This window comes from Juglans microcarpa x Juglans regia, chromosome 1D, assembly GCF_004785595.1.
Source record: "Juglans microcarpa x Juglans regia isolate MS1-56 chromosome 1D, Jm3101_v1.0, whole genome shotgun sequence".
Lineage (NCBI taxonomy): Eukaryota > Viridiplantae > Streptophyta > Magnoliopsida > Fagales > Juglandaceae > Juglans > Juglans microcarpa x Juglans regia.
Genome location: NC_054594.1, coordinates 28,746,103 through 28,770,675, shown reverse-complemented (window position 1 = coordinate 28,770,675; position 24,573 = coordinate 28,746,103).

The following is a 24,573-nucleotide window of genomic DNA, read 5'->3' as shown; positions in this document are numbered from 1 at the left end:
ATTTCATTTTATCTCTTTATTATAATTTTTACAAATTCTTATATAAAATATAATAAATAATTTAATTTTTTTAAATATAAAAATAATAATTATATTAAAATATAATATTTTAATAATATTTTATTTAATTTTTAATTTTTATTTCAATCATTATAATTTTTCCACGTGTCATAAAACAGAGGATGGAGACAAACTAAGGGGATAAAGAGATGTGGTCGGCCTCGAAAGTTAGCATGTTACGTGAACGTCTTCTCATTTGAGTTCAATTGAAGGGACAACCCATCATTTCAAACCGTCAAACTTCAAAAACTTCCATATCCTTGTACGGTTTTCATCATTTTATTGCACCGCCTAGTTTGATTTTCTTCTCCTACGAAGCAAACTTCGATTCTACATCCTTAATTAGCGGGAAAAAAAACATGTTGCACGGTGAGATGGTTTTGTTGAAGGAAGAACACGTGTCTAGCATGCATAGAATTTTATTGTATATAATTATTTGTATATTTTTTATGTATTATATTGATGTAATTGATCAAAAGAGTTATTTTATATTAAAAAAATAACATACTAATAATATTAATAGAATACGTTAAAAATATATAAAAGTAACTGCACATAATTTTTATTTTTTTTTTGTTTTTTTTTATAACAAGACTAACTTTATTTCTCTGAAGGAGAAACTACAAGGTATCATGCTCAATGATATGTGAAACCACTTCAGGAAATGAGTTCCACCACACCATTAAGTCATAAAGATGCCAAAAATATTTAGCCAGACAATCGGCTGCAGCATTGGCCATACAACCTTTATGCTGTATTACAACTTTAAGAAACCTTAGTAACTGATTTTTAATCTCAAGAACTAGACTTCTCCAAATAGACATAGACTCCTTCCTTTTTGTAAGCTCTTGCACAACCAAAAGAGCATCACTTTCCACTTGAAGGTCCTGAATTCCCAAAGGCAAACATAACTGTAAGCCCCTGAGAACTGCCAGCAATTCCACTTCCATAGGATCAATGACCTCATGTTCGGGTTTACTAGCTGTAAAAAGCACCTTCCCAGTTTCATCTCGTAGTATCATCCCCACACCAGATCTGTCTTGATCATGAAATATAGCCCCATCAACATTTAGTTTAAGACTGCCAACAGGTGGGTAGAGCCAGCCACAATGAGGTTTAGAACCCATCTGCTTTTCTGCTACTGCACACTCATATTCCTTTGCAACTGAGAGAGCATGATCTATTGCTTGTTCTGGACCTATCTGCTTATTCTCAAAAATTAACTGGTTTCTGTTATACCAAATACCCCAAGCACATAAGAATAGCCTTTCCAATTCCCCAGCTTTGTTCCTTCAAACTACTCTCTCCACAATACGTATAAAGTCTGTTTGCACCACATTTTATTTTTAAAAAGTTAGCTGAGAAAGCAGAACATCTTGAAGTCTATAACAATATAATACAGCATGATTTATGTCCTTTTCCTCCTTGTAACACCATCTACACCTTGCATCTGTCAGCACTTTCTTTGCTTGTAAGTTTTTTAAGTTGGCAAACCATTATGATAAACTCTCCAAACAAAAATTTTGACTCTATTTGGTACTTGCAATGACTAGATTCGTCTCGACATCTTCCTTTGCTCCTCTCCATATGATACCTCCCCTAACTGCCTCTCTTCTTGAGATACTGAAAGCAACATGTATGCACTTCGAACACTAAATAACTCATTCTTCTCAGGCTCCCATATTATAGTATCAGGAAGTGGTAACTTGAAGACCTTATATGCTTCTCTTGGGGGTAAAAGTCTAGTAATCTTATCCATATCCCATCTCTTAGTGTTGTCATCAATAAGTTCAGAAACTGTCCAGTCCATTTGTGCTTATGAGACAGATTCTGGGACTGAGATAAGTTTGTGATGAGGTAGCCAGCAATCTGTCCAAATGTTTATGGCCTTACCATCACCTACCCTCCATTGACATCCTTGTAACAGTAAGCTTTTTGCCTCCCATATACCCCTCCATACATAGGAATGTGTTGCACCTATCTTAGCATCTTTAAAACTTGTTGTTGGAAAATACTTGGCTTTAAAGATATTATGCAACAGTGAGTTTTCCTCCTTTAAAATCCTCCATCCCTGTTTGGCTAGAAGAGCCATGTTGAAATTGTGCAAGTCTTTAAAACCCATACCACCATGGCCTTTTGACTTGCAAAGTTTTCTCCAACTTACCCATCTAATTTTATTTTCTTCATTCCTTTGACCCCACCAGAACTTAGCAATCAAATTCTTCAGCTCATGACACAAAGACATAGGAAGCTTAAAGCAGCTCAGTAAGTGGGAATAGATAGTGCAACAACTTTAATAAGTACCTATTTCCCTCCTTGTGATAAGAGTTTTTCTTTCCACCCTTTTAGTTTCTGCCAAACCTTTGCCTTTATCTCAGAAAAAGTATGGTTTTTTCTTCTACCAATCAAAGAAGGAAGCCCCAAATATCTGTCATACTGTTGGTGTCTTTGAACTCTCCAAAACTGCATAATTTCAGTTTGCAAACTTGTAGGAACTGTCTTGTTGAAAACCATGGAAGTCTTCTCCTTGTTCACTTTTTGGCCAGATGCTTGTTCATATCTCTCCAATAATTGAAGAATATTCATGTTTGTTTGTAGATTAGCCCTGCAAAATAAAACACTGTCATCTGCAAACATAAGGTGATTAACCCTTGGAGCCCCTCTGCATACTCGAATTCATTCTACTGCACCAGTCACATCAGCTTGCTTTAATAGTGAAATAAGGTCCTCAGTACATAGTAAGAATAGATAAGGGGAAATGGGATCCCCTTGCCTTATCCCTCTGCTAGGAAATATTGGCCCCTTCGATTCCCCATTCACCAAAATAGAAAATGAAACTGACTCAACACAATGCATAATTAAGCCAATCCATTTCACACCAAACCCCATTTTCAGCATCACTTTCTCAAGAAAATCCCACTCAATATGATCATAAGCTTTGCTCATATCAAGTTTGAGTGACATAAAGCCATTCTTCCCTTACCTCTTCCTGCTAATGAAATGCACCAGCTCATATGCAATAAGAACATTGTCAGAAATCAACCTGCTTGGGACAAATGCACACTGAGACTTGGATATTAGATCAGGTAGAATGCTCTTTGGTCGATTTGCTAGTACTTTAGACACTAATTTATAAACCACATTACAGAGGCTTATTGGTCTAAATTCAGAAACCAATTCAGCTTTCTTTTTTTTTGGTATTGAGGTAACAAAAGTATGATTTAGTTGAGCAAGGAAAGTACCACTATTAAAAACAGTAGCTGTAACATTCCTACCCACAACAGACCAATACTTTTGATAAAACAAAGGGCTCATACCATCTGGTCCAGGGGCTTTGGTGGGGTGCATTTCCTTGAGGGCTACTTCTACTTCTTCAGCAGCATAACCCATTTCAAGCTTTTCCTTCATTTCAGCAGTCATCCTTCCCCTCAAACTATCAAGAAATTGCAGGTTGCCTCTATCTTCTGAAGCAGTAAAGATATCTTGAAAATAATCAATAATCACTTGATCTCTAGCTTCATCCACCTGCCAATTCCCCAAGGAGTCACGTATACCCATAATCAGGTTTCTTGCCCTTCTCTGTGAAGCCTTATGGTGAAAGAAATAAGTATTTTTATCCCCTTCTGTCAGCCATAAGACTCTTGATCTTTACTTCCACATTATCTCACCACTTTCTAACCACTTATGCACCTCTGCACGTGCCTTTTTTATCTCCTCTTGGTTATGTCCCCTTGGGTCATACTCTTGGAATAAATGTAACTGCAATTTTGCCTTACTCAGATTCTTTTGGATGTTGCCAAAACTTCTTCTATTCCAAGAGTCTAATTGCTCCCCATCTTTTAATTTGGCTCATCACACCCTCCATACTTCTACCTCCATCACTCCCCCTCCATGCATTAGCTATAACATTTTTACATCCTGCATCTTCCACCCACATAGCTTCAAAGCGAAATAACTTATTCCTACTTCTTTGTGGTACATTATACTGTATATGCATGGTAATAGGGACATGAAATTTTTGACATAAATAAATGTATTGATCTCTCTCTTTAAATCTCTGAATTGTATTTAAAAGAACTTATTTAACTATTTAAAAAAATGATATTTTATTAAAATGTTACACATAAATTGAAGATAAGTCATTACTTTATCATTACATATCCGAGAATAATGATCTCAAGGATGATGAGTCAATAGATAATAAATAGAATAAGTAGGTTTCTGGATAGTGAGATGAGATAAAATGAGATGATTTTAGATGAAAGTTAAAAATTAAGTAAAATATTATTATAATATTATCTTTTAATATTATTATTATTTTGAAATTTGAAAAAGTTATACTGTTTATTATATTTTTTGTGAGAATTTAAGAAAGTTATAATGATAGGATGAGATGAGATGAGTTGAAAATGTTTCTCAATTCAAACTACTCCTAAATGTTGAGATCACTCAAATGGTGAATATGCAAAAGTACAATAATGGATATGTTGTTCTATATCTCCATGAATCATGGAGCTTTTGCTTGTGTCTAGTTAAATCTTCCACTTATTTGATGGGATAATTAACTGGATGTTTGAAAATAATCTTTATCTTATTTCATCTCATTTTCTTTCTAAAAATTATTAAAATAAAAATATTTTCAAACTAATCATTACAACTTGTTCAAATTAATTATCATTATAACTTTTCCAAATTTCTAAAAAAAAAATAATAATTCAAGTTTTTCTAATTCTAAAATAAAATAATATTATAATAATATTTTATTTTTTTTAACTTTTTCTCTCTCATTTTTCAAAATCCTATAAATAATTAATTCAAACTATCTCATTACTATTCACAAATTATTTTACTATTATTCACAAAATTCTTATATCATCTCATTCTCCAAGAGATTGCCTAGCTACCTGATTCTTAGGCCGTTGTGATCTGTCTTTGCGAAATATTTAGCAATTTCACTTCCTCAATCATATCTACACGCATCAATACATGAGAGCATCCACAAAACTAGGAATATATTAGTATTACAGATTTGAGAAGTTTAGATTTTTCATAATTAAAGTATAAATTAGAATACCCATAATAATATAGGAAAATATTGTTAGTATGACTCTCAAATATACCCGCTCATATATTTTAATTTTTTTTTCTTAACGGATAAGAAAGTGACTATTAGTGTATTTATATTTTTTTTCTCTACAGTTAAGAATGTTTAAAAAATACTTAAAAATAAAAAATAAAAAAAAATTATTTGCACTAGCGTGCACATTTTCTGTGCACCTTAACATTGTCCTAATATATAATATGCCAGCTATTACAAATTTGGAAAATAGGAAAATTTATGCAAAATATAAGAAAAAAGGAGTATAGCATATGCCGGCTCTTTATTTTTTTGTAGATTGAGGTGGAACGACGTCGGACTTGAGTGGACTTTGATACTTCTCTTGTAGTAGTTCTTCAATTTTTTTTGGAATTTCCATCTTGGGGATTCAATATTGAGGGTTCAAGATTTGACTAACATTTAGTTACAACACAAAAATCAAATGTGACACAGATATGAATCGGTCAATCTAAATTTGCAAGACTTTTTTTCATAAGAATTCATATGAAATATATATGTTATTTTCATAAGATGAGATGAACTGAGATAAAAGTTAAGAGTTAAATAAATTATTGTTATAATATTATTTTTTAATATTATTATTATTTTTAGAGTTGAAAAAGTTGAATTGTTTATTATATTTTTTGTAAAAATTTATAAAAATTGTAATAATTAGTTAAGATGGATTGAGAGCTATATCTTTCATTATATCGAAAATATTCTTCGATTTTGGTTTCATTTGTTTAAAACATAAGAAAAAGTGTTTTGTTAAAAAAAAAATTAATGCAATAAATTGTTTTACGAGCAAACAATTTCTTTTGTTGAATTTGGTTGTTACTTGGGAATCTTTTTCTAGAAACATATATATTGTTGCTTGGGGCTTTAAAATTCGTTATTTTGTTAGAAATTTGTTAATAAATTATTAACTATATTAACGTACGTAGCATTCCACATGAAATACCATCATCTGTCTGAATACTAAACAAAATACTTGAAATTATTAAAAACATGCTAAAAAAGAAAAAGAAAAATAAAAATAAAAATAAAAAAGAAATCTATGCTCTTTTTAATTGAATTTTTTTAGTTGCTTCATTTGGTTTTTAATTGAACCTTTTACTATCTAGTGCATGTTTTAATATTATCGATCAAATTGGTTCCTATTTGTTTTTTTTTTTGTTTTTTTTTGTTTTTGTTTTTTTTTTTTTTTTTGAGTTTGGTTCCTAATTCTTATAAATACTGTAATGTTAACTATGCTAATGTGCTAGGTCATGTGCTAGAAAACTAAGGCTTCGTTTAGAAGTTTAACTCATTATTATAATTTTTTCAAATTCTAACATAAAATATAATAAATAATTTAATTTTTTTAAATCTTAAAATAATAATAATATTAAAAAATAATATTCTAATAATTTTTTATCATTTTAACTTAATTTAATTTAACTCAGTTCAACATCTAAATATAGCCTAAACGAAAATAAACTTAAAATATATTAAGAGTTTTCAAAACTTAAAAGACATGTTATAAGGAAAAATATTGATAAAAACTTAAAATAAAAATAAAAATCTTAACAAACTTAAAAAGTATCTACTTTTTATTTTTTTATTTTTTAAAAAAGAGGCAAGCTGGATGGCCTGTGCTGGAAGATCAAACTGAGAAAGAAAATGAAAGAGAGAGGGAGGAGATTTTTTCAAAAAATTTAAATATTGACTATAGATATCAAGCCAGGTGTTCTTTTCTATATGGTCGGTCAACTGTCGTATCAGTATTCATCGTGTCTTATTTCAAAAGACTAATGAAATTCTAACAGAACTTAACATTTATTAAATGACAATGCAGACGAACCGAGAGTTTGAACCGAGAGTTTGACCGATGTTACATGTCCTTTTTTGAATGGTCCGTACATAATATATTTTTTTTTAAGAACTATGCAGATATAAGAGTATTGACATTAACTTCATCAAAGTGATCTCTAAAATTTAATGAAAAATACATAATTTTTATAAATCTAAAATTTCTCTAATCATAACTCCATATTAAATTAACCATTAAATTCATCAAAATAATAATATAATATTATTTTTTTAATAAAAATATTTTTATTTTTTTTATATTTTACAATTACACTAATCATATGTTGATTAATAATTAAATTTGATTTTTATATAATTATTACAAGACAGTTGGAGATTAAATGTGAATAAAAAAGATCTTTAGAGATTAAAAGTGAATAAAAAATAGATTTAATGAATAAATAGTAGATTTTTAAATTTGAAAAAATCTATAAATTTATTATAACTCAAAATTTCATATTTATCTATTTGACTAATCCAACACAGTCTTATTTTAATAAAATTTATCAAATTTTATATTTAACTATACTTTTGATGAATTCAATACCACACTCTAACTTATCTCTTTCTTTCTTTCTACTCCTCCGTCCCTCTCACACCTACCTCTCGGCTGAAACTGAAAAACTATCGAGATTTATCTGGATTTTTGTTTTTTTTTTTCTAATTTAATTTCTTTCGCAACCACTTATTTGTTACCTGAGAAGAACTACAAAGAAAGTAAAGTTCGGATATTTTTGGGGGTTTTCCAATAGAGTGACCACTGGCCAGAGTTGAGGTTTGGAATCAAATGGAAAATACAGAGTTGAACGTTAGCCCAAAGCACATGTTTGGAACCGGATCAATCTCTTCTTAATTGAACAAGATTGTCGGGAGGAACTCATTTTCATTTTCTTATGGAAAAACCTACTTTACCCACCAATTATTTTCGCTTTAGTTGATGGCTCAGGAAAAAAAAAATCTTATTTATTTTTTATTTAATAAATAAAGAGGTGATTTTAAATGTATTAGTATATTTTTTATTTTTTAAAAATATTTGAATATATTAAAAAAAAACTACAAAAGCAACAGTAATTAAATAGAGCGGGTTACTCTGAATGCCAGAGTAGCCCGACTCTAGAGGAAAACCTATTTTAGATCTGAATACCTCCATCTTCCCTCCATTCTCATTCACATCCCTCCCTCCATCTTGTACGGAATCACTGAGTTGGCGTCAGGAAAAACCCATTTCAAATCTGAATACCACTTTCCCATCTTGTACGGAATCACTGAGTTGGTGTCAAGGAAAACCCTTTTCAAATCTGAACGTTCTCATCCTCCCTCCATCTAAAGCACAACTAGCAATTGCCATAAAGGTAATTTATTATTTTTTATAAGACTATAAAAAGTAATTATTTTTATAAGACCATCAAGGTAATTTCCTTTGGAAATACCTTAGAGCCAGTCGGGCTAATAAACGCATAAAAACAGCCCGTCAATCCTGTGATGCCACGTATAAGGCACACACATTCACTTGTGTAACCGAGATGCATACGATGAAGAGTATCTATCTATCCCTCTCGTCTCCCCCCCGTGGCCCCCTCTCTTCTGTGTGACCTAACTCCCAAAAAAAGAAATTGAAGCCCCTCTCAGCCCACCCCCTTTATGTGACGGCCAATACCCTCTTCTGTGTCGTCTCCCCCCCGTGCCCCCCTCTCTTCTGTTTGACCTTACAAAAAATAAATAAATAAATCGAAGCCCCTCTCAGCCTACCCCCTTTTTGTGATGGCCGATACCCATCTCGCGACTGTGGTGGTGAAACGACCCGCCCAATGGAGGCCCTGTGAGCTCGACAGAACCCATCTCGCGACAGTGGTGGTGAAATGACCCCATAATTTCGCGGCAGAACAGTAAGTAATCTCTCTTATTTCTCTCATCTTCTTCTTTACCTTTCATTGAGTGGAGCATGATTTTGGCTGCTGAGCATGATTTTCATTGAGTGGAGCAGTTTTGAGCATGATTTTGTTGAAGAAGAGAGGCTAACCGATCTGTTAGTGTTGTCGTCTGCTGAGCTTTTGGCTGAATATACCACAAAATTTGGAAATACAGTGCGGAATGAGTAGGTAATTCATTTATGGAACTCTTCATTTTTACTTAAAGTGATTAAGTTATATAAGTTGTAAGGATGTTAGTGGTTTTTTCTTTTTTTTTTTTTATCAGTAAGAATGAATCCATTGTGTGGAAGTAGTTTTTTTTTTCGTTAGTAAGGATGTTAGTGATGGATGTTAGTGATTGCTGCTTTTATGTAGGAGAGAAATTGATCTTTTTTATCGTGATTGCTGCTTTTCCATGAATAAAATGGATGCTTTCCATGTGAATTGTTTGCACAGTGATATTGATATATAGTTTGCACAGTTGTTCCTAGTTATTGAATTGTTTTGGTCTAAGTAAGTAGCACATACAAGTATTGATAATTTGTTTGGCATATGGGTGCCATGGAATCTTTGTGTGAATTGTTTTGGGCTATGGGTACCAGTTGCTGGGATTTGATCAAATATGACTGTCTCTTGTGTATGTAGATATACTATCAATTGTATTCACTTGATCAACTTTTAAAAACAACCTCCCTCAATATACTATCAGAACATTTATCTATCAGATAGTTTTAAAAACAACTTTTTATACTCTCAAGTATAAAAAAGACCATTCTAAATTTTGACCAAGCAGTCTCCAATTAGGTACATTAGAAATCCGTAGATAATACTATCTGAAAAATCTATTAATGCTTACTTTTTTCCACATTATGACAGAAAATAACATCTTATGGTTCTCATTTCAGTTCAAGTTCTTAGATTGTAAGAGGGGAAGACAGAGTGCCAATGGAGAGACTATGGATTTCTAGAAAAGCCAACAGTTTTGGTAGAAGATTTTATAATTGTCCAAACTCTAAAAACAAAACACAATATCGATTTTTTGAATGGATTGATCTTCAAAATAACCAAAACAACTGCTGTAAGATGATATTGGAGTTAGCTGAACGAAAGAACGAGAGGGTACTTCATGAACGTGTAGGCATCGAACAATCCAAATTGCAAGCAATGGAAAATAAGTACAAGGGAATGTTGAAAGTGTTGATCATATCATGGCTATTTTTTTTTCATATTTTGTGCTGTATTTTTTATGTTGCCAAAGAACGACAATGTGTGTCTGCCAATGCTACAACTAATGTATTGAATATGTGATTAATGTATTGGTAACTTTTGGACATGTATTGACTGTTTATAATGTATTGGTAAGTTTTGGACATGTATTGACTGTTTGGAATGTATTGAATATATTGGTAAAAGCTTATGAATTTAGTTTATGAATTGCTGTTTGGAGTTATTGTGCAGCTTTACAATGGAACATGAATTCTTGTTGTTGTTGGGTGTGGTGGTGATGCCATTATGTGTTTGCATGTGTGTGTAAATGGAACATGAATTCCCATTTACAGTTCCAATTGAAAAATAATTTACATAAATCAGTTATATATATATATATATATATATATATGGATCAATCCAATCACTGCTAAATCAATGATTCATGTTCCAATAAATCAGTTACATAAATCAGTTACTTGTTCAAATATCTGCATGTCGGAACATCCAAGTTCCCAGAAATGCTAAAAATTCAGTTACATAAATCTTCATTTCCCAGAATCACTTCCTAGTTACATCCAAGTTCTCTAGATTCATACAAAAATAAATCTTCACCGTATTCAAGTTCTCTAGATGCATACAAAAATACTTCTTCACTGCATTCAACTTCTATACAAATAAACCACCACTACATTCTAATTCTCTAGATTCATGCAAAAATAAGAGAAAACCTGCAGACCGGTCGGGCTGCTTATTTGGAGATAACAACCCACCAATCAGGTGGTGACATGTAGGCAGTTATATGGATGAATTGAAGAGCTGAGTTGCATCAGATCCTGAGCGAGTTTGCATCTCCTCCCGAAATCCCTAAACATTTCAGCAAGCCCTTTTCCTCTGGTTCATGAACATCATTACAGCAAGCCTTGACCACCCTCTCACCTCCGTCGCACACCTTCTAGCAACCGAGTCACACGTCCTTTCACAGTCGAGTCGCACGCCCTTTCACAGCCAAGTCGCACGCCCCTCTCACAGCCGAGTCGCACGCCCCTCTCGCGAGACACTGTCGACTCCTTGATGTCCCTCTTGAAGCTCTGTCTATCTCCAACCTCCCTTGACTCCCCTCGACGCCACGGCTCCTGGATTATATTTTCCTTTGGTATGCTGTACCCTAGGTCTCCTGGAATATATGATTTTGGTGTGTTTTCGTACTCTCTCCTGCTTTCTTGGAAAATTGTGGTTGTAATAGCAATTCGTGTATAAAAAATATTAGAACCGGCACCTCTCCTCATCTGGTATGCAAATGATGTTTTTGCTTTGCACTTTACGTGTTTGATAAAATTCCACTGTACAGAATGTGAGTTGAAAATGGCACAATATAACTGATTGCTAATATATATTGTCAACGTGAAACTAATGTTTGTAATAAATATCAAGAGGTGAAATTCATCTGTGAAGCTGAAAAAACTCAAATATTTTGTTGTGTTTGTTTTGGTTGAAAATATATTTTATGAAATTATTGTTAACCTTTTGCGTTTGGTAGGGTGGAAAATTGAGAGAAAAAAAATGTCTAGTTGGTACCTAACCTATACTTCTCAAAAGACTTGTCTTTTCAATTTATTCTCACCAAATTCCGTGACAAAATTAGTTGATCATTGTAGAGTCATTTTTTCAAGAGGCAGCAATAACTTGTAAGCTATTAGGGAGATCATTTTTCTACAGTCTGAACTTACATTTAAGATTTTTCCAATAATAAATGGATAGAACTCAACTAAATGCTAACTATTACAGGAAATGAGAAGTAAAAACTATAATTATTCGGTACTTAGTAGAGTTTTATAATTTTCATATTTTCAAATTTAAATAAGATGAAAATCTTGAAAAAAGATGTTGTAATTCCTTTTTTTTTAATAGAAACTACCAGTAACGAAGAAACGCAGCTCACAGATAAATGGATGACAAACACCAAGTGATATTTAAAACAAAAACCACTTCTGCTAAGCAAGCAGCACGATTAGCATGCTGAATCGATAGACAACATTTGTTTCGATCGGCTTGCACTGTACGATAATAGCATTAACAAGCTCATCTAAACAGCATCACACAATCCTATCTTTTCTTATAAATATATATATATATATATATGTTTTTATTATTATTATTAAAACACAAAATGATGATAAATGTGCTAGTCTTCAAACTTTCCAAACGTGTTATTATAATTTATTGAATCTATATATAGAGATTACACAATTGTGTATACAAATGGATAAGTATGACAGACTTCATCATTATCAATGCTTCTATCTGCAATCGCATTTTGCATGGTTAGCTTACTGCTTTTTCATTGTCAGGAGTTAAAAAATGCTCTGTCATAGTAGCTAGCTAGTTTTGTCATTTTCAGCTACTACTTACTTGCTTCAATTTTATGATAGGGCATGATGAGTTCGGTTTCTCATTTTGGGTCAAGTTTGGAGAGATCACTTTGCTATTGTGGCTGCCAAGCGAAGCTATGAATTTATGGAAAAACAAATAATTTTGGTAGAAGATTTTACAATTGTCCAAACTATAAGACAAATAAACAATGTGGTTTTTTTGAGTGGATTGATCTTCAAAGTGAGCAAAACAGTTGTTGTAAGATGGCGTTGGAGTTAGCTGAACGGAAGAATGACAGGGTACTTCATGAGTGGCTGTGCATAGAAGAATCCAAATTTAAAGTAATGGATAAGAAGTACAAAGGAGTCTTGAAACTGTTAATTTTGTCATGGTGTTTTTTTTATAATTTGTGGTGTAATTTTTATGTATCCAAACAATTCCAATGTATCTCGGTCAGTGCTACAACTCATGTAACCCGTTTGTACTTTTTTTAACGCTTTAATGTTATGATCGTTTGTGTTGTTTTGAATATGTTTTCAAATTGAATGTATTGAAGATGTTTTGAAATTGAATGTTCTACCTTATTTACATCAGTTCATGCACTCTCTTCTAATAATAAAAAATTACGTGACTTGTCTAGAACATGAAATCTGCGCAAAGACAACATCCAAATGTATACCTTATTTACAACAGTTCATGCACTATCTTCTAATAGTAGAAAATTGTAACCACAGTTGGGACACTTGCCCTTATAACTGAATAAAAGGAGTACATTAGCAGCAAATGCTACAACCGAGCAAGTAAAGAGACGAAAAAATCAAATTCTTGTATTAGGAATGCATTGGACACGAAGCACAAAGCAAATAAAGAGACAAAATGTATTAAAACTTTGAGATGCACTCAAGTTCTCTTGTTTCTAGAACATGAGATAACAATTACACTCCTAAAATAACATGGTTACAATTAATAATATCTCCATGAAGCTTTCTTCATCTTCCTCAAATACCGTCCTCAGCTTCTCCTCGGTTGAGTCAAAATTCTTATCTTCTCCAAGCCCTCCTGCTCCATCAAAAATAGAGTAAATTATAAATATTAGAGAATTTTTTTCCACCAATTTAATTTTAAATAAATAAAGAGAAGAGTGAATAAATCACATACAAGATATAATAAAAGTTTCACTATCAATCCAAATGTTCCGATATATTGTCAGTTGTGGGTCCAAAATCCCTACATAAATAACAACAAACTTTATTAGCTTCTCTTCAATTTCAAACCAATAAAATACAAATAACTACAAAGTTACTATATCTCATTGAAGGACAATTATTTTTAGAATGTCCCTCATTCTTACAAATACTACAACGTGTTTTCTTTATTGTTTGTGTTTCCTTTGGATTCTTCACTCTCAAAGATTTTGGACCCCCTTTTGTAGGCACCCGTGGAGAATCTTGCACCGTTTGTGAAAAATTTGATAAAACTTGACTTTTTAATATTTGATCATCATTACCAGGCACTGTTCGTGAACATTCTACAAGTTCATCCATTGCAAGCAACTCTTTGTGAACCTTCTCCAATGTAAGTGTGAAGTGATTGTGTTTTTTTGCTAACTGTGATGCAAGTTCGACAATGTCATAAAGTTGTATCATTGACTTGTTTTTTCTCATCATAGGCTCATCTTGTTCCAGGCTCACTTGGTCATCACAACACGGTATGTCGGGAATGGGTTGACTCTTAGCATTAATAGTCTATCTGTCTAGAACATATTGCTGTGGCAATCTATTTAACTTCATTTTCTTGCAAAAAACACACAAGATATGCCTACAAAGAATCCCCATAAACTCCCACATCTGGCATGTACATGTAGCATGTTCTCCATCACCATCCAATGTCACATGGTAAAGAGGTGTTTCTTTATCATGAACTGTCACTCCATATGTCTTCGCCTCACCAATCAGGTACAATTTTCTTGCTTGGTACCGTAGACTATTGAACAATTCATCTTAAAAGATCATGAAAGACTTTCTTGTATAGACCATTTCTGCCTCCTCTTCAATTTTAAAATGTGTCTTCATTATTGCCTACGTAGATTTTGTCCGCACATCCTTCTCTTTCTCTTTAAAGTATTGTGCATCTATTGATTTTTCATATTGATACACAAAGTCACTAACCATAGTGCTTAAACGAACATAATTTTTAAAAAATTTGTTCATGCTTTCACTCCTCTGAGTTGTTGACATACCAACACAGAATGTCAAACGCAAGTAGGCCGGTACCCACTTATCCTGTTGGCTATAAAGATTTTGCAACGAAATATTTTCTCATAGGTCATACTTCACCACAATCAAAGTCCATTGTTACTCAAATTCATCGGTAGTAATTGTCTCATGGATGCAATGAAAAAAATCTTTTTGAAAGTCTGGAAATTTGTTGTATACAAAGGCTAAGTGTTCGGGAAACTTCTTTAAAATGTGCCACAAGCACAACCTATGAGTTATAGTCGGGAGTACTTCAACAATTGCCTTAGCCATCGCCTTATCATCATCGGTAATTATCGTTGAAGGGGCACGCCCAAGGATTGCCTCTTGCCATATTCTCAATAATCATGTATATGATTCCACCGTTTCATTAACTAACAAGGTACAACCAAACATTATGGTCTGATGATGATGATTAAGTCCAGAAAATGGCATAAATGGCATTTTATAAATATTGGTAAGGTAAGTGGCATCAAATGTAACAACATCTCCAAAATATTGATATGCAGCTCTTGATCGCGCATCAGCCCAAAAAGAACTTCTTATACACCCATCATTATCAACTTGCATGGAGAACACAAACATAGGTTCTTTGAGTTGTCAATCAAGAAAGTATAAATATAACCTTTGTGCATCCCCATCTTCAAATACTTTTCTTCTTTGGCTTCCCATGTAATTTTCTACATCCTTATCAATACAACCGACATTAAAGTCACCACCTGAATCTTTACTCAACACCGACATTATCTTTCGTGTTGGTACACCGGACTCATTCAAGGTCATAATAAGTTTTTTTTGTACTTTAGTAACTCTCCTATGTCTATGAAGGAAACTAGTACTTCTCGGTCTAAGTAAAATATGATTACGTCCAACCACAAACTAGGATTCCGTCGAAATCCTTCCCTTGTGGAAACATAGTCTACTGTACAAAGAGTTTTATCATCTTTCGACAATCGAGTAGTTTCGTCCAGATTGCGAATCCTTGTCGCCTTGCATATGCCTTATAAAATGCTTAGGCGTCTTCGACTTCCTCAAATACCATACCAATATATGGCTCCAACGGACCACTACTCGAAGAGGGAATCACATTCATTCCATCTTCTACTTCGACATTGACCTCATCTTCGACATTCACATCAGATTCAGCCTCAAGTTCATCGCTATCAAGATTATAAATTGATTCCTTCCATACAAAATCACACGATTATAAAATCATTAGTTATGCTTTTTCACCAAAATACATTATATCGTTTGAATCTAAATGCTCAATCCCATGCAAGTGTAGTGGAGCAAATGGAGAAATTATTGCAGCTTATCATTAATATGCAAGTGTAGTGGGCAAACTTATGAATAGCATAACTTTTTTTTTTTTTTTTTTTGTAAGCAGGTTGTGAGTTTATTTTATTCTTAGTAGAAGAAAGGTTAAAAGAAAATAAAATTTTTTTGGAAGCCAGTGATGCAGGTCTATATGTTTTGGCTATTTCAGAAGTTGGGGTTTGTTATCTTTGGTTCAGTCAGAACATTGACGAGCTACGCAATAACAAGCCCACAAAAGTCTCATTATCTTTTGAGGATATTCCATCTACAAATCATAAGGGTGCATTAACTACAATATTTGCTACAACATTACAAGCCATTACCAAACCTACGTCTGGGCAGGTCTTTGTTGCTTATGGGTTGCCAGTAAAGCCATCTTTTCAGAAGATTTTAGTGCATTCTGACTCAGATATAAGGTTGAATATCTCCAATGATGGGGTTCTTCTACCAATTAGTCAATCTCGCATCAAATCTAAGAAAGGATTAGATTTTCAAAATGGAGGTATGAATCCATCATGAAAAATCTTCCCTGTTCTATTTATTGTTAACGCAAACTCATGATGTTTCTTGAAAAGAAAATGAAAATTTTTTTTAGTGCAAATATATAATAGATAAAATAAAGTAGGTCCTGGGGATTGAGTGTTTTCTTGCTTTGAAAAATTCAGTTGTGCAATAATCTTAAAATCCAGTGCCTTTCAAACATTTTATCAAAGCCCTACTCAGCTATGAACAACCAAAGCATATAATGTAAAAGAGGAGAAATACCTCAGCAACTCCAAAACCATTGGACTCAGCCATGAACAACTGGTGGAGTGGGGCGGTGGAGCTGCGCTTGTATAGTGGGCAAATAACTTGTGGGCCGAAATTGGGAGAAATGGAGATGGGCGGAATCGGCAGTGGAGTGCTGGGAGAATTGGGAGAAATCGAGCTGGGCAGTTGCCTCTGGACGTGGTGGTGGACTGGTGGCGGACCGACAATGGTTAGGAGTGACAATATGTGACACGACCCGTTAACCGTTAACCCAATACGAACACGACACGATAAAAGCGGGTTAGGGTTTAGCCTTAATGGGTTCGGGTCAAAACGGGTTGACCCGTTAAGACACGATTGCTTAACGGGTCACTAACGGGTCAACCCGTTATGACCCGTTAAGAAAATTAAATTTACCTTTATACCCTTAGACTTAAAGGGCAAGGAGGACGCTCCACTTCCTTCTTCAAGTTCTAAATTTGTTTAAATCTATGTTTGAAATTTTTTATTATATTTGGAATTGTAACATTAATATATTTACATTGTATGTATTGTTTATTATATTTGGAATGTAATTTTAATAATGAATATTATTACAAATTGTGTGGATCATATTTGTTTGGATTGTAATTTTAGACTTGTAGTTAGTTTTTTTATTTTTTATAGATATTATTTATATTTAATATTTATATAAAATCAATTAAGTCAAACTGGTGGTGTCGTGTCATATCGTGTCTGTTCAACCCATTAACGTAAACGGGTTGAAATGGAACGGGTCGTGTCGTGTCAGCCCGTTATCTTATCATGTCGTGTTCGGGTTTGGAATTTTGACATGAAATCCTTAATGGGTCGTGTTCGTGTTGACCCATTAAGTATAATGTACATACCTTGACAAGACACGACCACCACCTGTTAACACGATTTGACACCCCTAACGGCGGTGGATGCTGGCTTCTGGCAGTGGAAGTCTCCTCAGCGTGGAAGCACATAGTCGCAATTTCTGAAAGAACCACAAACGCGTACGCTGGGCTGAGTTGAAGTTTGCCCCTTCTATCCTATGTGAACGAGTCCACCTTGAGATTGTTGCATTTTCTAAGGTGTCAAGAGCTAAATGGAGGGTTGTTATATTACACTTATCGAACTGACCGCTCTGTAGCTGTTCTGCAAAAATAAATCTCATAATTTCAGTACAGTCAATGTCATCTACTCAAACAACAACATAAAGGCTGCAAAATCTTCAATGCTACTCTTCAAAGCTCACAATCCATTGCGTTGCTCCCTGTCACAATAAAAATAACCATAGTTAAATTAACACGAATGAAACTAGAGGATAAATTATTTCATTATGACATGAGAAAAGATAAATATTGCACATACAGTGAGATAAATATTTGCACTAGGAATCCAAATGCTGTGAAATGTTCTCAGTTGTTGGCCCAAGATTTCTACATAAACAACAACAAAACACGAACTTTTTTAACTTCTTCAATTAAAAATCAAGAAACCAAAAATAATTGCAAAACAACTATACCTTATTGAAGGACAATTGTTTTTAGAATGCTCATCATTCTTGCAAATACTACAACGTCTTTTCTTTGATGTTTGCGTTTCCTTTGGGTTTTTTCGCTCTCAAAGCTTTGGGTCGACCTTTTGTTGGTACTCATGGAGGATCCTGGACGGTTTGTGAAAAGTTCGATACAACTTTTAAGCATTTGATCATCATTGTAAGTATCACATCCATCTGAAAAATGTGTTTCCTGAGTATCAACGTGATCTTCCATTGCAAGTAATTTTTGGTGAACCTTCTCCAGTGCACGGGTGAGGTGATTGTGTTTTGCTTCTGACTGCGATCCAAGCTCGACAATGCCATAAAGTTGTATCATCATCTTGTTTTTTCTCAGCATAGGATCATCTAGTGATTGCTAAAATTGCCCTTGAGGACATGGTATGTCATGAATGGGTCGACTCTTAGCAGTAATAGTCCATCTTTCCAGAACATAATGCTGTGATAATCTATTTAACTTAGCTTTCTTGCCAAAAACACACAAGATATGCCTATGGAGAATCCACATAAATTCCCACATATGGCATGTACATGTGGCATGTCCTTTATCACCCTCCAATGTCACGTGGTAAAGAGGTGTTTCTTTACCATAAGTTGCGATTCCATATGTCTTTCTTGCTATCACTCTCTTTGGACAACTTTCTTGCAGCAAACAATAGACTATTGAACAGTTCATCCTAAAAGACCATAAAAGACTTTCTTGTATAAACTTTTGCTGCCTCCTCTTCAATTTTAAAAGGTGTCTTCAATATCACACGGGTAGATTTTGTTCGCACATCCTTCTCTTTCTCTTTAAAGTAACGTGCATCTAGAATTTTTTCATATTGATAAACAAAGTCACTAATTATAGTGCTTGAACGGACATAGTCTTTAAAGAATTTGTTCATGCTTTCACTCATTTGAGTTGTTGACATACCAGCACAAAATATTGAACGCAAATAGGCCGGAACCCACTTATCTCGTCGAATGTAGAGATTTTGCAACCAAATATTTTCTCCTAATTCATACTTCACTAATATCGAAGCTCATTCCTGTTCGAATTCATTAGTGGTAATTGTCTCATGGATGCAATGACGAAAATATTTCTGAAAGTCCGGAAACTTGTTATATACATGAGCCAAGTGTCCAGGAAACTTTTGTAGAATATGCCATAAGCACAACCGATGAGTTATATTAGGGAGTACCACTGCAATGGCAGTCGCCATCGCTTTGTCATCGTCGGTAATTATGGTTGAAGGGGCACGCTCAAGCATTGCCTCTTACCATGTTCTCAGTAACATGTATATGATTCGGCTGTTTCATTAACTAACAAAGCACAACCAAACATAATGGTCTGATGATGATGGTTAACTCAGGAAAACAACATAAATGACATTTTATAAATGTTGGTTAGGTAGGTGGCATCAAACGTGACAACATCTTCAAAATATTGGTATGCCGCTCTTGAACAAGCATCAGCCCAAAAACAACTTTCAATACACCCATCCTTATCTATTTCCATGGAGAACACAAACCCAGGTTCTTTGAGTTGTCGTTCCAGAAAAAAAGAATATAACCGTTGTGCATCCCCCTCTTTAAATACTTTTCTCCTTTTATTTCCCAAGTAATTTTCGACATCCTTCCCAATATAACCAATATTGAAGTCACCACCTAATTCTTTACTCAACACCGACATAATCTTTCTTGTCGGTACACCAGACTCATTCAAAGTTAAGTTTTTTTTTAATCTTAGTAACTCTCTTGTGTCCACGGAGGAAACTAGCACTTCTCGGTGTAAGTAGAACATGGTTATGCCCAACCACAAACTTGTTGACTATCCACTTTTCACCATCTTTTTTTATACTCATCAAAGCTTTACATCCAATTTTAGTCTCGGCAAGTTCAAGCATAGTTCATTCTTTTACTTTCCGAGTTACCCGTCGAAATCCTTCCCTTGTACAAACATAGTCTACTGCACATAATTTTTTATCATATTTCGACAATCAAGTATGATTCGTCCGAATTGTAAAACCTTTTCGTCTTGCATATGCCTTATAAAATGCTTGGACATCTTCCACATCGTCAAATAACATACCAATGACTGGCTCCAGCGGACCACTAACTGGATTGACTTCTCCATCCACATTCACTCCATCTTCAACATTCATACCATTTTCAACATCAATACCATCTTCAACTTGTTGACTATCATCTTCAACATTCATACCAACTTCAACATTCACCCCATCCTCACGTTGTTCACTATCGAATCAATAAATTTGTTTATTCCATACAAAACACAAAAAAAGAAAAAAAATCATTATTTATACAAGAGACATTCTCCAACAATGTGAGATTTTAACACTGACACACTAACTATTCTAATACACACTAATGATAGATATTCTATTTCAAGTTACTTTATATGCAAATCTGGAACTGCGCGAAATAATGAGAAAAATCCTCATCTAACACACAATGTAATATCCTCCCCAACCTATTGAAATTTCCTCATCTGATGTTTTTCAAATGAAATATCCTCATCTATGTGGTAACTCATTTGTAGTATACAAAAAAAAAAAAAAAAAAAAAAACCTCACTCATACAATTGCATTGACCAATCGTTTATATTAGGAAAAACTATTTCAGTCAATGCTAACTGGTATATGATTTTCTAAGGTATTCTCTACCTAAAAAAATTGTTTTTTCTTTGAATGTGGGCCTGTCTGATTTTTCTTAACTTGGGGATTTTATGATAGTATTTTCTGGGAGTCTCTCTATGTGTGTATCAAAACAGAGCATTTCAATAGATAATATTAAAACAGGGCATTTCAATAGAACGAATCAATGAAGATTAACAATACAATAGCTTACATTACTTCATTCCCATGTTTCATCCAGCCGATTTACCATGAGAAATCGCTATGAATGGAAATAACTTCTGAAGATGAGATGTGTGGGCGTCGGAATTGTGGGCGTCGAGGTAGGCGTCAGAACTATGGGCGTCGGAATGAGAGGTTGGCGTCGGCAAGAGATGGACTAAGGACTCAGGTGGGCATCGGAACCATGGGAGTCGGAACTGTGGGCGTCGTCTATACGTGAGCTACAACTACAGACTGGATATCGAATTGTGAAAGAGGGTTGTGTGAGGTTGTGATTCTCTGTGGGTGTACCTTGTTTCTATTATGTGTAATATCTAATGTGGCATATAATTAGTGTCCGGTTGTTTTTATACTAACACCAGCCGGACCGGCTAGAAGCGCCCCTCATTTCCTTTATCCAAATCATAGTTCATATCTAAGTCAAAAAAATGACAAACTGTGTTAGTCTTGAACGTGGCAATCTGCTAATTGTGATTGCCTTGAATATGATGATCTTAACAAATGTCAATATGCTGATACAGAATAGGAAAAGAGTCGGGCTACTTTGCTGAAGCCCACTCTACTTGACCGCTAGTTGTTTTTATAACTCTTTTTTTTGTTAATTTTTTTATTCACATTTTTTAATATATTTAAATATTTTTAAAAAATAAAAAAATATATCAATACACTTAAAATCATTTTCTTAATCATTAAGTAAAATAAAAAATAAAAAAGTATTTTTTTTCCCGAAGTGGTCAAGTAGAGCGATAATAATTGGTGGATAAAGTAGTTTTTTCCTTATTTTAAATTGTCAAGTGTTGCAGTTAAACTTAGTCGATCGATTATCGGTATAAAATGTTGGCTCCGTAGCATTACCCTTTATTAAAAAGTATTTGTTCTAAACTTTTTAAATACGAGGTGCTACTTTTGAAAAAAAAAAAATCAAATCTTAGGACTTCAAAAACCTTTTAGTTTATTTCATCTCATCCAATCATTATAGTTTTTTTAAAATTTTAATACAAAATATAATAAATAATTCAACTTTCTCAAATATAAAAATAATAATAATATTAAAAAAATAATATTCTAACAATATTTTATTCAAATTTCATTTCAACTCACTATCTAGTTTTTCCAAAACTAAATAAACAAAACTTGATCACATACTACTCACTCAAATTCCATTCATTTATACGGCCAAATATGAGGGCTGAGAGTTTTTTTTCTCTCTCCTCCTATCTCTCTCACATTCTATAAGTTAAGGGCTTGATTGAGAAAAAGTTTACACTTTAAAATTCTCATCTTATCTCATTCCTAAACATCATCCAAACACAAATACTTTCAAATTAATCATTACAATTTTCTCAAATTTTCAAACAAAAGAAGAAAAAATAATTCAATTTTTTCAGATTCTCAAACAAAGATAATATTAAAAAATTATATTCTAATAATATTTTAACATTATAATATTTTTTATTCAACTTTTTATCTCTTTTTTCTCAAAACTACATAAAACATTAACTCAAACTATCTCACTAGTATTCACAAACTATCTTATTACTATTTTTAAAATTCTCATCTCATCTCATTTCACTCCCCAAGCTTGTCCTGAGTTCGGTCTGTTAAAAACTTAAGGGGTTTTTTTGGTTTACTATAAACCTAAGTAAAGAAAAAAAAATCTAGATTTTTTTGGAGGAATGATTTTTTTTTTTTGTAAGCAAGTTTCATTCATTAAAATAATACATAACCCCGAGAGTTGTAGCCGTTTAATCATACAATAATAGGAGGGTCTTTGCCACTAGGAAAATTTAAAACACATTAAGGAATCCAATTTAGGGGTATGCTTCCGTACACTTGGTTAGAAGCTGCCCATTGTGCTAAGTTATGCGCACAGAGATTTTGAGATCGATGAATTCTGCATTGCCCAATCTGTTACAGCTTTCGGGTTGTTGATGGCTAATATTGCTTGTGTTGAGTCACCTTTAATGTTGATTCTCTTAAGACCTCTATTTGCTCCCTCATTTACTACCATCAGTGCTGTTGTTGCTGCTCCTACATTAGGATTTGTATTTTGGATGAATTTTGCTTGTGCAAACACCGGAGTGCCCATATCAAATCTGCATAAGGTAGCTATGGTGCTTCCATTTTGTTTGACAGCTACATCAAATGAGTGTGAGAAGACTCCTGCTGATGAGGGTTGCCAATCAGGTTCCTGCTAGGCGAATTTCGTACTTCAAGCTGCGAGGTGTTCTTTGAATTTTTGTGTGACTTTTGTTACAAACTAGGTAATGGAGGGACAGGGAGCACCATGAGTGATTTGGTTTCTGAGGAACCAAATGTTATCCATGGCAAGGACAACAAAGATTTGGAAGGAATGAGTGTCTTCATGGGGTATTCCTAGCTTCCTTAAGGGATTTAGGATGACTGAGATCCAGCTATAGATGTGATGATTTGCAAAGGTTGTTATGTTTATTGGCCATTTGGATTGTCTCCATAGAATTCATGAAAAATGGAAGTGGAAAAACAAGTGGGTCATGTTTTATTCCTCGGTTTTGCACAAGGGACAAAGATCTTGAATTTCCTCCATTAAGATGATTCTTTTAAGGTTTGCCATAGTGGGAAGAATTTGATGCATGACTTTCCAGAGGAAATGTTTTAATCGATCTTGGATTTTTATTTTCCACAATTTTTTCCAAACTTCATCAGGGAATTGCGTTTGATTGAGGTTCTGGGAGTGGACAAGAGTTGTGTAAGCTAATTTAACCGAGAAGTTTCCTGAATTGTGATGGATCCATTTGATCTTGTATTCAATAGAGGAGTAAGGTGGATAGTGGGATTTTTTTAATAACATTGACTGAGTTGGGTGCGAAGAGAGCCTCGAGTAAAATTATGTTCCATCTTCTTGGCTCTTCTAAGGTTAATCCTGCCACTTTCATTTCGAGCTCCGTATTGGTGATGTTTGGATTAGGGAGAGGTGTAAGGGTTGGCTGACTTAGGATCCAAGGGTCAGTCCACACTCTTGTAGTTGTTATGTTATTGATTTGGATGCAACCACTACTCTTAACAAAGTCTCTTTGTTTTAAGAGATCTTTCCAAAACCAGGAGTCTGAGGGTTTGCTTCTTGCTTCAAAAAATGAGGTGGTTTTCAAGTATTTATTGGTTAGGAAGTTTTTCCATAGACTACTATTGTTATCTATTAGCGACCAAGCAAGTTGAGATGATGAATTTATTAAAGGAGGAGAACTTTTTGAGACCCATACCTCGTAAGGATTTTGGCATGCATATTGAGCTCTAGGCTTTTGGGGTAAATTTTTGAGTGTTATGGTTATCGTGACCCCACCAAAAATTA